This window comes from Budorcas taxicolor, chromosome 7, assembly GCF_023091745.1.
Source record: "Budorcas taxicolor isolate Tak-1 chromosome 7, Takin1.1, whole genome shotgun sequence".
Classification (NCBI taxonomy): domain Eukaryota; kingdom Metazoa; phylum Chordata; class Mammalia; order Artiodactyla; family Bovidae; genus Budorcas; species Budorcas taxicolor.
This window is the reverse complement of record NC_068916.1, coordinates 87275008-87284835: the sequence shown is the minus strand read 5'-3', so window position 1 is coordinate 87284835 and position 9828 is coordinate 87275008. Positions and strand designations below refer to the sequence as shown.

The 9828-nt window shown below is 40.3% G+C and overlaps 1 non-coding gene across 1 annotated transcript; it reads right to left on the bottom strand.

The window, feature by feature from the left end:
* Positions 1-9454: 9454 nt before the first annotated feature.
* TRNAW-CCA (transfer RNA tryptophan (anticodon CCA)) lies at positions 9455-9526 on the bottom strand. Its single transcript has one exon. It is a non-coding gene; the product is annotated as a tRNA-Trp (tRNA).
* Between the last annotated feature and the right edge of the window lie 302 nt (positions 9527-9828).

Sequence of the window (9828 nt, the reverse complement as noted above, 5' to 3'; positions counted from 1 at the left end):
GGTCAGGAAGGATGTGAGGGAGCAAGTAATATGAACAGTTGAGGAAAAACTGGAGCTGAAGAAGGAAGTGCAAAGGCCACTGTGAGGAGCCAGGGTCCTTGGAGAACAAGGCAAACAAGGCCCCTGCTTTGGTGGAATTTACCTCTGGTGGGAGTATTTAGACAGTAAAAGTAGGCAAATAATAAGTAACAATTTCAGGTAGTGAGGTTATACATAATATGAAAAAGAGAGTTTCAGGCTGCAGGCAGAGGACAATTTTGGATGGGGGAGCAGGAAAGACTTCTCTGAAGAGGTGACATTACTCACAGATATAGGCAATTTATAACTTAGAGAAAAACCCCTTGAATACACTATTGGGGCACTGCTTAGAAAAGTGAATTTCATAAGGTTCCTCAAAATACAAACAAATATTGCAGGACTGTCTCTGCCAAGGTTAGAGATGTTGGGAGAATACTGCCAAAACAGATGCTACCTGGAGAGATGTTCTTAAATGCCAGTTGATTTCATCTTTTTGCTGATGTTCTTAGAACTTGCCAAATACACAGGACCACATTTTTATGGAGAAAATTCCTTACATTATGAACATTTTTCTCCAGCTACAGTTTGGCTTAACTTTTGTTTTGGATAGCTGCTACGTGAATAAGTACTAAGAACAAAACACAAAAGACAAAGGCAGTGTTGGTTCTTAGTCGTTTGGTCAGCAGCTCTCCTGGTTTGATGGACTAGGCTGTCAACAATGGAATAAAGGCAGCACTAACAGAAAGAAGCCTCAGCTTCAAGTAATAGTGTTCCAAATAATGTGTCTGCAGGTGGAAGATGCTGGTTTCGTGTGAGCATGAAAAATTAATTATCAATGAAAAGGCATTTACCTCTTTCAGAGTCCATATATTTATTGACAAATAAATGTTCTTTATCTCTCCAGAAGAAAGAACTCTTCTCTAAAATTGTTTAGTCAATTTAATGACATAAGTCAAAGCTTTGAGGGGAAGAAGAACAAAGGTACTTTCTCAGATAGATCTCAGAAGAGATAAGGCAAGTGGATCTTTGGTATGTTTATTTTCCAGTAGAGTAATTGCCTGGAATATCTTTTCCCCACAAAACGATAAATTTTTTCCAGAAAAATGAAAACAAACTTTATGGTAAATATGGCAAAATGAATAAAGAAATCTATTTTTACTTTTTCCCCAAAGCCTAGAAATGACAGTAAGAGATATTTTTAGGAAGCACAAAGCAACAGGGACAGAGAGAACGGAAGAGCAGAACAAATAAACAAACAAACAACCTAGAGGCTGGAAAGCAAGTGAATGAGTGGTAGAGAGAACTTAATGGCCCTGAGAATACAGATCCTGAGCCAGCAAAGAGGAAACCTGTGGACTCGCTCAGTTTTACACCAAAAAATGTGGCAGTGCTAGATGTTTCTGGAAATGAGCCTGAAGAGGGATGGAGAGGTAGGTAAAGTAGAAAGATCTGCTGAACGTTTGAAAAGCTGCCAGATCTCTCAACCATGGCACCAGTTCCCAGCACCTAGGCAACCATCACCCCCACCCCAACCCCACAATCCTGTCAAGAGGGCCGGAGATCTCATCTCTGGCGAAGGCAAGACACAGGGGCTCTTGGCTGGGTGAGGGTTAAAGGTGAGGCTAGGATACAAAAGCAGGGAAAGTAAATAGAAATAGGCGTGCTAAATGCTGAAAACCTTAAGCTTCTTACCTACCTACCTTCCAGAATATTATTCTGGACTTTTATTATTATTATTCTGGCAGACTTTTATTACCCTCAGGCAGGAGATTAGAAGATCTTTACCTGCACAGTCTGACCAGCCCAGAAGAAAAAGGTTAAATATACCAATATTCTATCGTGGTGGTTTAGTTGCTAAGTCCGGAGAAGGCAATGGCACCCCACTCCAGCACTCTTGCCTGGAGAATCCCGAGGGCGGAGGGGCCTGGTAGGCTACAGTCCATGGGGTCGCTGGGAGTCGGACACGACTGAGCGACTTCACTTTCACTTTTCACTCTCACGCATTGGAGAAGGAAATGGCAACCCACTCCAGTGTTCTTGCCTGGAGAATCCCAGGGATGGGGGAGCCTGGTGGGCTGCCGTCTATGGGGTCGTACAGAGTCAGACACGACTGAAGCGACTTAGCAACTTAGCAGCAGTTGCTAAGTCGGGTCTAACTCTTGCGATCCCATGGACTGTAGCCCTCCAGGCTCCTCTGTCCATGGGGTTCTCCAGGCAAGAATACTGGAGTGGGTTGCCATGCCCTTCTCCAGGGGAACTTCCCGACCGGGGAATCGAACCTGGGTCTCCTTCATTGCAGGCAGATGATTTACCAACTGAGATATGAGGGAAGCCATTCTATGCCCTGCAACTAAACAATCAAACCAGGTCACCCTAAAGTAAAACTGTTGGATAAGACACTTCCTTATGTCCAGCTCAACACCACTACACATACACAGATACATACAAATACACACAGATTGTCTTTATCATTGGAGAGAAATATTTAATTTGAAATACACCAAAATAAAACAACAGATAATAACATCTTGGAGGAAACATATGCTCTGCATGAAGAAGAAAACCCCAAAACAAAAACAAATCACATTATTAATACACATATATACAGGGGAATATTGCTCAGCCATAAAAAGGAATGCATTTGAGTCAGTTCCAATGAGGTGGATGAACCTAGAGCCTATTATACAGGGTGAAGTAAGTCAGAAAGAGAAAGATAAATATCATATACTAAGGCGTATATATGGATTCTATAAAAATGGTACTGAATAATTTATTTGTAGGGTAGCAATGGAGAAACAGACATAGAAAATAAACTTATGGACATGGGGATAGGGGAGGAGAGGGTGAGATGTATGTTGAGAGTAACATGGAAACTTACAGTACCTTATGTAAAATAGATAGCCAACGGGAATTTGCTGTATGGCTCAGGAAACTCAAACAGGGGCTCTGTATCAACCCAGAGGGGTGGGGTGGGGAGGGAGATGGGAGAGAGGTTCAAAGGGGAGGGGATATATGTATACCTATGGCTGAGTCATGTTGAGGTTTGGTAGAAAACAACAAAACTCTGTAATGCAATTATCCTTCAATTTAAAAATAAATAAAAAACCAAAGATAAATCACATCATTAATGTCTTCAGGGTAAAAAAAAGATATGGCAACCATGAAACAAAAAATAGGATACTGTGAAAACTAGAACCTTAATAGACTATGTATAATTCCAAGCTACTGGGATTACATAGTGATAGTGATAGTCACTCAGCCGTGTCTGACTCTTGTGACCCCATGGACTGCAGCCTGCCAGACTCCTCTGTCCATGGGATTCTCCAGGCAAGAACACTGGAGTGGGTTGCCATTCCCTTCTCCAGGGGATCTTCCGGACTCGGGGACTGAACCCAAGTCTCCTGCATTGCAGGCACATTCTTTGCTGTCTGTGTGTGTGTGTTAGTTGCTTACTCGTGTCCGACTCTTTGCAGCCCCATAGACTGCAGCCCACCAGGCCCCTCTGTCCATGGGATTCTCCAGGCAAGAACACTGGAGTGGGTTGCCGTTTCCTTCTCCAAAAGGAACTATAGAGAGACAGAAAGTGAAGGCACTCAGTCGTGTCCGACTATTTGCGACCCCATGGACTGTAGCCTACCAGGCTCCTGCATCCATGGAATATTCCAGGCAAGAGTACTGGAGTGGGGTGCCATTTCCTTTTCCCTTTGCTGTCTGAGCTACCAGCAAAGCCCTATATATATAAGCAGAAATGAAAAAGAGATTATAAGAAAGGAGAGATTAAAATTTCTGAAGAAATTTCCCAGAAAGTATAACAGAAAAACAGACGAAAAAGAAAAAAAAGTTGACTAGCTCAGGAGAACAGAAAAAACAAATTGGGATGGGGAAGAGAAATGTATTTTCTGTTGCTACATAACAAATTACCGCAGGTGCAGCACCGTAAGACAATGTATGCTTATTATCCCGCAGTTTCCTTGGCCAGGAGTCCAGTACCCACAGCAGGGGTCCTCTGCTCAGGATTTCACAAGGCACCAGTGAAGGCATCATCGGGGCTGGGATCTCTTCACAGGCTCACTGTTCTCTTCTAAGGCTCATGTGTTTCTTGGTAGAATTTATTTCTTTATAGCTCTAGAACTCATGGAAGCTTGCTTTTTCAAAGCCAGCAAGAAAGAGCAACTTTTACCTCTGAGTCCTTACTTAACCTACCAGGTCAGACCCACCCAAGATAATCTCTCTTTTGGATTAATTTAAGGTCATTTGATTAGGGATCTATATTACATTTGCAAAATCCCTTCATCTTTGTCCTTTAACATTATATAATCATGAGGGTGCTATTTTATTCTCTTTGTCATATTTTGTTGGTTAGAATCAATTAAAAGTCTCATCTACACTTAAGGAGAAGAGATTCTGTGAGAGTGTGTATACCATGGAGAGGGATTCATTGGGGGCTAGATTAGAAGTCTGCCTATCACAAGAGAGGAGAGAATCACTAAAGGTATAATACAAGAAAGTTATTCAGGCTTGAAACACATGATTTTTCAGACTAAAAGAAATCACTGCATGCCAGCATAAAGATGAAGATAGACCCGCACCAGACTTTCAGAAAACAGTGAACCACAGGAAGATCTGATAAGCTGCTATTGGAGGCCTTTTCCCGAACAGAGGATCAGAGATGAAAACAGCATTGAAAGTCTAAATAGAACTATGTAAACCTAAAAGGTAATGGAGGAATGCCTTAAAATATATTAAACAAAACGATTTCTACACTTGAATTCTATATGTAGAAAAACTATTCAATTTAGATTCAGGATACTTTAAACATTTAAGATCTCAATTATTTCTGATGCACCTTTTCTCAAAGAAAAGCCTGAAAATTTGCCCCGTCAGAAAAGGGAGAAGGTAAAGAAGGAGAAGATAGGAGAATTAACTGAGGAAAAAGGCAAAAGGAAGCCCAGGATCATGCTGAAGGAAGATCCCAAACAACCGTAACACAGGGTTGAGAAAGCAACACACTCAGGATGGGGAAAGTTGGAAGGCTTCAAGAAACATTTCTTCTATAAAAGGAAATTCAGAATGGGGAATGAAATTAATAGAATACTTCAGTTCAGTTTGGTTCATTCGTTCAGTCCTGTCCAACTCTTTGCGACCCCATGGACTTACTGTATCTTAACGTACTTGAGAGAGGAATTTAGACCACTGACAGTTTTGAATTAGTGGTAGATAATCTGGAAAAAACTAAGAAAATAGCAACATAAGATGATTATTAAAAATTGTAGAGGAAAGGGAAAGAAATTCTGATTTGCTACATTATGTAGTATGAACGAGCAAACTCTGGGAGGCGATGAGGGACAGGGAAGCCCGGCATGCTGCAGTTCATGGTGTCAGAAAGAGTCAGACACAACTTGGTAACTGAACAACAACAGCTATGAGTATTGTTTACACAGTGATAATAATGTCAGTACCAAAGTGGGGTATAAATATAAATGGAGAATGAGAGAACAGGAAGGTCGTGCAGGTGTTACAGGGGCATGAAGAGGAAAGTGAGCGGGATCTTCAACTTCCATTGCAATAGATCTGTAGATATTACCTGAAACTGTGAAAACAAGAAGAGGCTCTGCAGTGTGCTATTTGGATTCATGGAGGTAAATATCCAAAGACCAGCTCCAAATGGTGGAAGTGCTTTTGGAAAAGAGAAACTAGAACAGTGAGGGAGGGGGCAGGAGACTACCATTTCTCCAAAACAAGGCTTATAGATCTATTTCATATTTTAAACTGTGTATGTATGACTGTGATGAAATATGCAAAATAAACACAAGCAGAAATTATTAGATAAAGCAATTATCTATATAACTGCTTTACTTTTCATTCTAAATATAGTATTTAATTCCTTATATAAGTTCACTCTATAGCAATGTTCATTTTGTTGTTGTGTTTTAACATGAAGTTTACCAAATTTAAACATTAAATGAATTTTTTCTTTCCAAGCTTTCTCTTTAAGAAGTTAGACATTTAATCCAAAGTTGTTGCAACTACCTGAAATATTTTTGGAACTGTTTTTAGAATTTTAAAGCCTGTGGCAAACTTCTTTAAATAACTTCAAAGGTGTCAATTCATGGATTTAATGTTTTGAAAGAACCAGAAATCATTTGAAATCACATTAGATTTGAGTGGTCAAGCTAGCTAAAGCTACTTTGGGTAAAAATCAAGGTATGAAAATAACCTAACACAACTGACTATTTTTTTGGATGGCTTATAAAGTAACTGTAAAGTGAACTTAAAATGGGGAAGGATTCCAAAAGTGTATTGTCTTTGATGTGTAATATTTATAATATGTATATGAGGTGACATTTTTAGTAAGGTACTTTCATAAAGAAGTTAAGGATATTCTTCATGAAGCACACAAACAAAAATCTCTATTAGAAACCTGCAGATGTCATTTTAGGGGGAAAAGGTCAAATGAGATAATACTGCTTAAATGTGCTTGGTGTTCTCCTCTCTTCTAAATCCAAGTAGGACTGACCCACCCGCTGAAGCTAGCAGATATAACTATCATTTTATTTTCTTCTCTCCAGAAAAGAGATATGACTAGAAGTAAACCTGTGCCTTTGAATGGACTTCTGCCTGCTTCCAGGTTAAGTTTTCTAAGACAAGTCCAACAATTGCTATCTCATGAGCTCTGGTGTTGCTGCACTGATGAATCCAAGACCTCTCTCCCTTTCTTCAGTGATGAGTGACATGGCTAACGTGGTATCAAAATCTTCCACTCTTTCTCAGAAATGCCTTACTGAACCTCACCAACAGAGGGCCTCTGATACCCCATAGGTGATTTTGATCACGTTCTCCATTGTGGGGACCTTGTGGGCATCCAGCTTTTTCTACTGGTAAACTTTTCTAAGCTTAGGAGAATATTACCCAGGTATATGAGACTGCCAGCTGGCCACTATGCTTTCCTCTTGGGCAAAAAAAAAAAAAAAAAAAGGACTTCATTTCCCATCCCATCACGTAGATAGGTTAGCTAATGAAGCATGAGTAGAAGAAATATGTACCTCCCCAGGTCAGGCTCTTTCTGCTGTGTGGACACAGCTAATGAGGGGTACTAGGGGATGGTGGAACCAGAAAGGAACCTAGGGTTCTAGATGGCTGCACATAGTGGGGCTGCCCCTGCCAACCTAGCAGCTTCCCTGGACCATAAAATAAAGAAGACATACTTTCTTTAGGAAAATTTGAGTATGTTCTTTAAAAAAAAAAGAAGAGTCTCTTTTTACTATAGTCTAGTCTGCACTCACTAATAAACTGGCTTTTTGCTTAGAATTAGGGACCTAATTTCTGACCCTTGAGAGCTTATAGATGAAAGAACTCCTCTTAAGCCAGAACTTCCTACTTGAAATATGAAAAATAGAAATGTGTGCTTGTTTTAGTTTTAGATAATACAGTTCTAATTGGAAAAGTATTTTAAAAAGAAAGATATATTACTTAGAAGTCATTTTTTAAATGAACAAACAGAAAACAAATGATTCAATACATTGCTACCCAAGAAATAAAAGTAGGCTATAATCTCAAGAAGACATGATAGAAATATAATTAATATAAAAGAACTGTGTAAATTGATGTGTTCAAGATTATCAGAAGAAAGAGTGCATTTACACAGGGGGGTTGGTTGAAGTAGGCTTTAGAGGCAGCAGAAAAAGGTAAAGAAGCCCGTGTGATTTGCCCTGACCAGTGTAATGTCTTTTTTTAAGATGAAAGTGAGATCCTGAGGTCAGAGATTAGCAGGCAACAAGGACACAAAGAGTCTAATGATAATTATAATTAAATGGCTCTGACTTAGGAAGAAATAGGAATCTCTGGGTAGAGCGACAGCAAAGGAGTAGGGGAGGGAGCGGATGGCCGTCAGTGGAGCAGAGGGGGATGTGAAAGTCTGGCTTGAGGTCACTGGCACTGCTCATTCCTCAGGCTCCCTGCGCCTTCAGAATGTATCCTGCATGAAGCATGAAGCCAAAAAACAGTAGGTCTTATTAGTGTTGTTTTCTTTTTTTCTTCCAGAATTCCTTCTTTTTTCAATGAACTTTTTCTTTTTAATTTTAGAATAATTTTAGCTTTACAAAAGAGCTGTGAAGATCATAAAGAGAGTTCTCATATACTACACACCCGATTTTCTCTGTTAAACTCCAACACTTCGGCCACCTGATGCGAAGAGATGACTCATTTGAAAAGACCCTGATGCTGGGAAAGATTGAGGGCTGGAGGAGGAGAAGGGGATGACAGAGAGTGAGATGGTTGGATGGAATCACTGACTCGATGGACATGAGTTTGGGTAAACTGCGGGGGTTGGTGATGGACAGGGAGGCCTGGAGTGCTGTAGTCCATGGGGTCGCAAAGAGTCAGATACAACTGAGCAACTGAACTGAACAACTTACATTAGTATGGTACCTTCCATACAATTAGTGAACAAATACTGATACAATATATTAAAGCAGAGTTCATGCTTTGTTAAAGATTTCCTTAGTTTTTATCTTGTGTCCTTTTTATGTTCCAGCATCCCATCCATGATAGCACATTACATTTACTTGTCATGTCTCCTTAAGTTCTTGTTGGCTGGGATAGTTTTTCAGACTTTCCTTGGTTTTGGCGATGTTGATAATTTTGTGGAGTACTCGTCAAATATTTTGTAGAATGTCCCTTAATTAGGCATTAGTCTGATTTTTGTTTTTATAAATAGCCTGGGTTTATGGGTTTGGGGAGGAAGATCACAGAGGTAAAATGTTGTTTTCATCATGTATTAAGGGTACATACTCTCAGTATGACTTATATCTGTGAATCCTAACCTTGATCATCTGAGGTGATGTTCTTCAAGTTTCTCTAAAGTTTACTCTTTTCCCCCCTTTCCGTATACCATTTACTTTGTAAGGAAGTCACCACACCTTGTTGTTGTTATTCGGTCACTCAGTTGTGTCTGACTCTTTGCGACCCCATGGACTGCAGCACGCCAGGCCTCTCTGTCCTTCACCAACTCCCGGAGCTTGCTCAAACTCATGTCCATTGAGTCAGTGCTGCCATCCAACCATCTCATCCTCTGTCGTCTCCTTCTCCTGCCTTCAATCTTTCCCAGCATCAAGGTCTTTTCTAATGTGTCAGCTCTTTGCATCAAAGGTGGCCAAAGTACTGGAGCTCCAGCTTCATCATCAGTCCTGCCAATGAATATTCAGGATTGATTTCCTTTAGGATTGACTGGTTTGATCTCCTTGCAGTCCAACATGGCTCACATTTAAAGAGTGCTGTGCTATGTTCCACCTCCTTAAAGGACCAGAAAGATGAAGGTGAAGGTGAAGTCGCTCAGTCGTGTCCAACTCTTTGCGACCATGTGGACTGTAACCTCTGTCCATGGGATTCTCCAGGCAAGAATACTGGAGTGGATTGCCCTTTCCTTCTCCAGGGGATCTTCCCAACCCAGGGATCGAACCTGGGTCTCCCGCATTGGAGGCAGACGCTTTAACCTCTGAGCCACCAGGGAAGTCAGAAAGATGAGTATCTGTGTAAATAACTTGGAATTCTTCTGCACAGATTTAGCTACGTTTTCTCCTTATATATTATATTTATATAAATATAATTAGTATGGACTCATAGCTGTTTATTTTATGCTGTTGGTTATAATCCAATACTATTATATTTATTTAGTTGCTGAAATTTTTCCAGTTTGGCCATTGGGAATTCTTTCAGTTAGCTCCTGTCTCTCCTTGACATATGCTCATTATGTCTTTTTTATTTTGCTTTTGTTTTCAGCACTTCCTTTGCTTCTGAGCACTGTAAGATCCT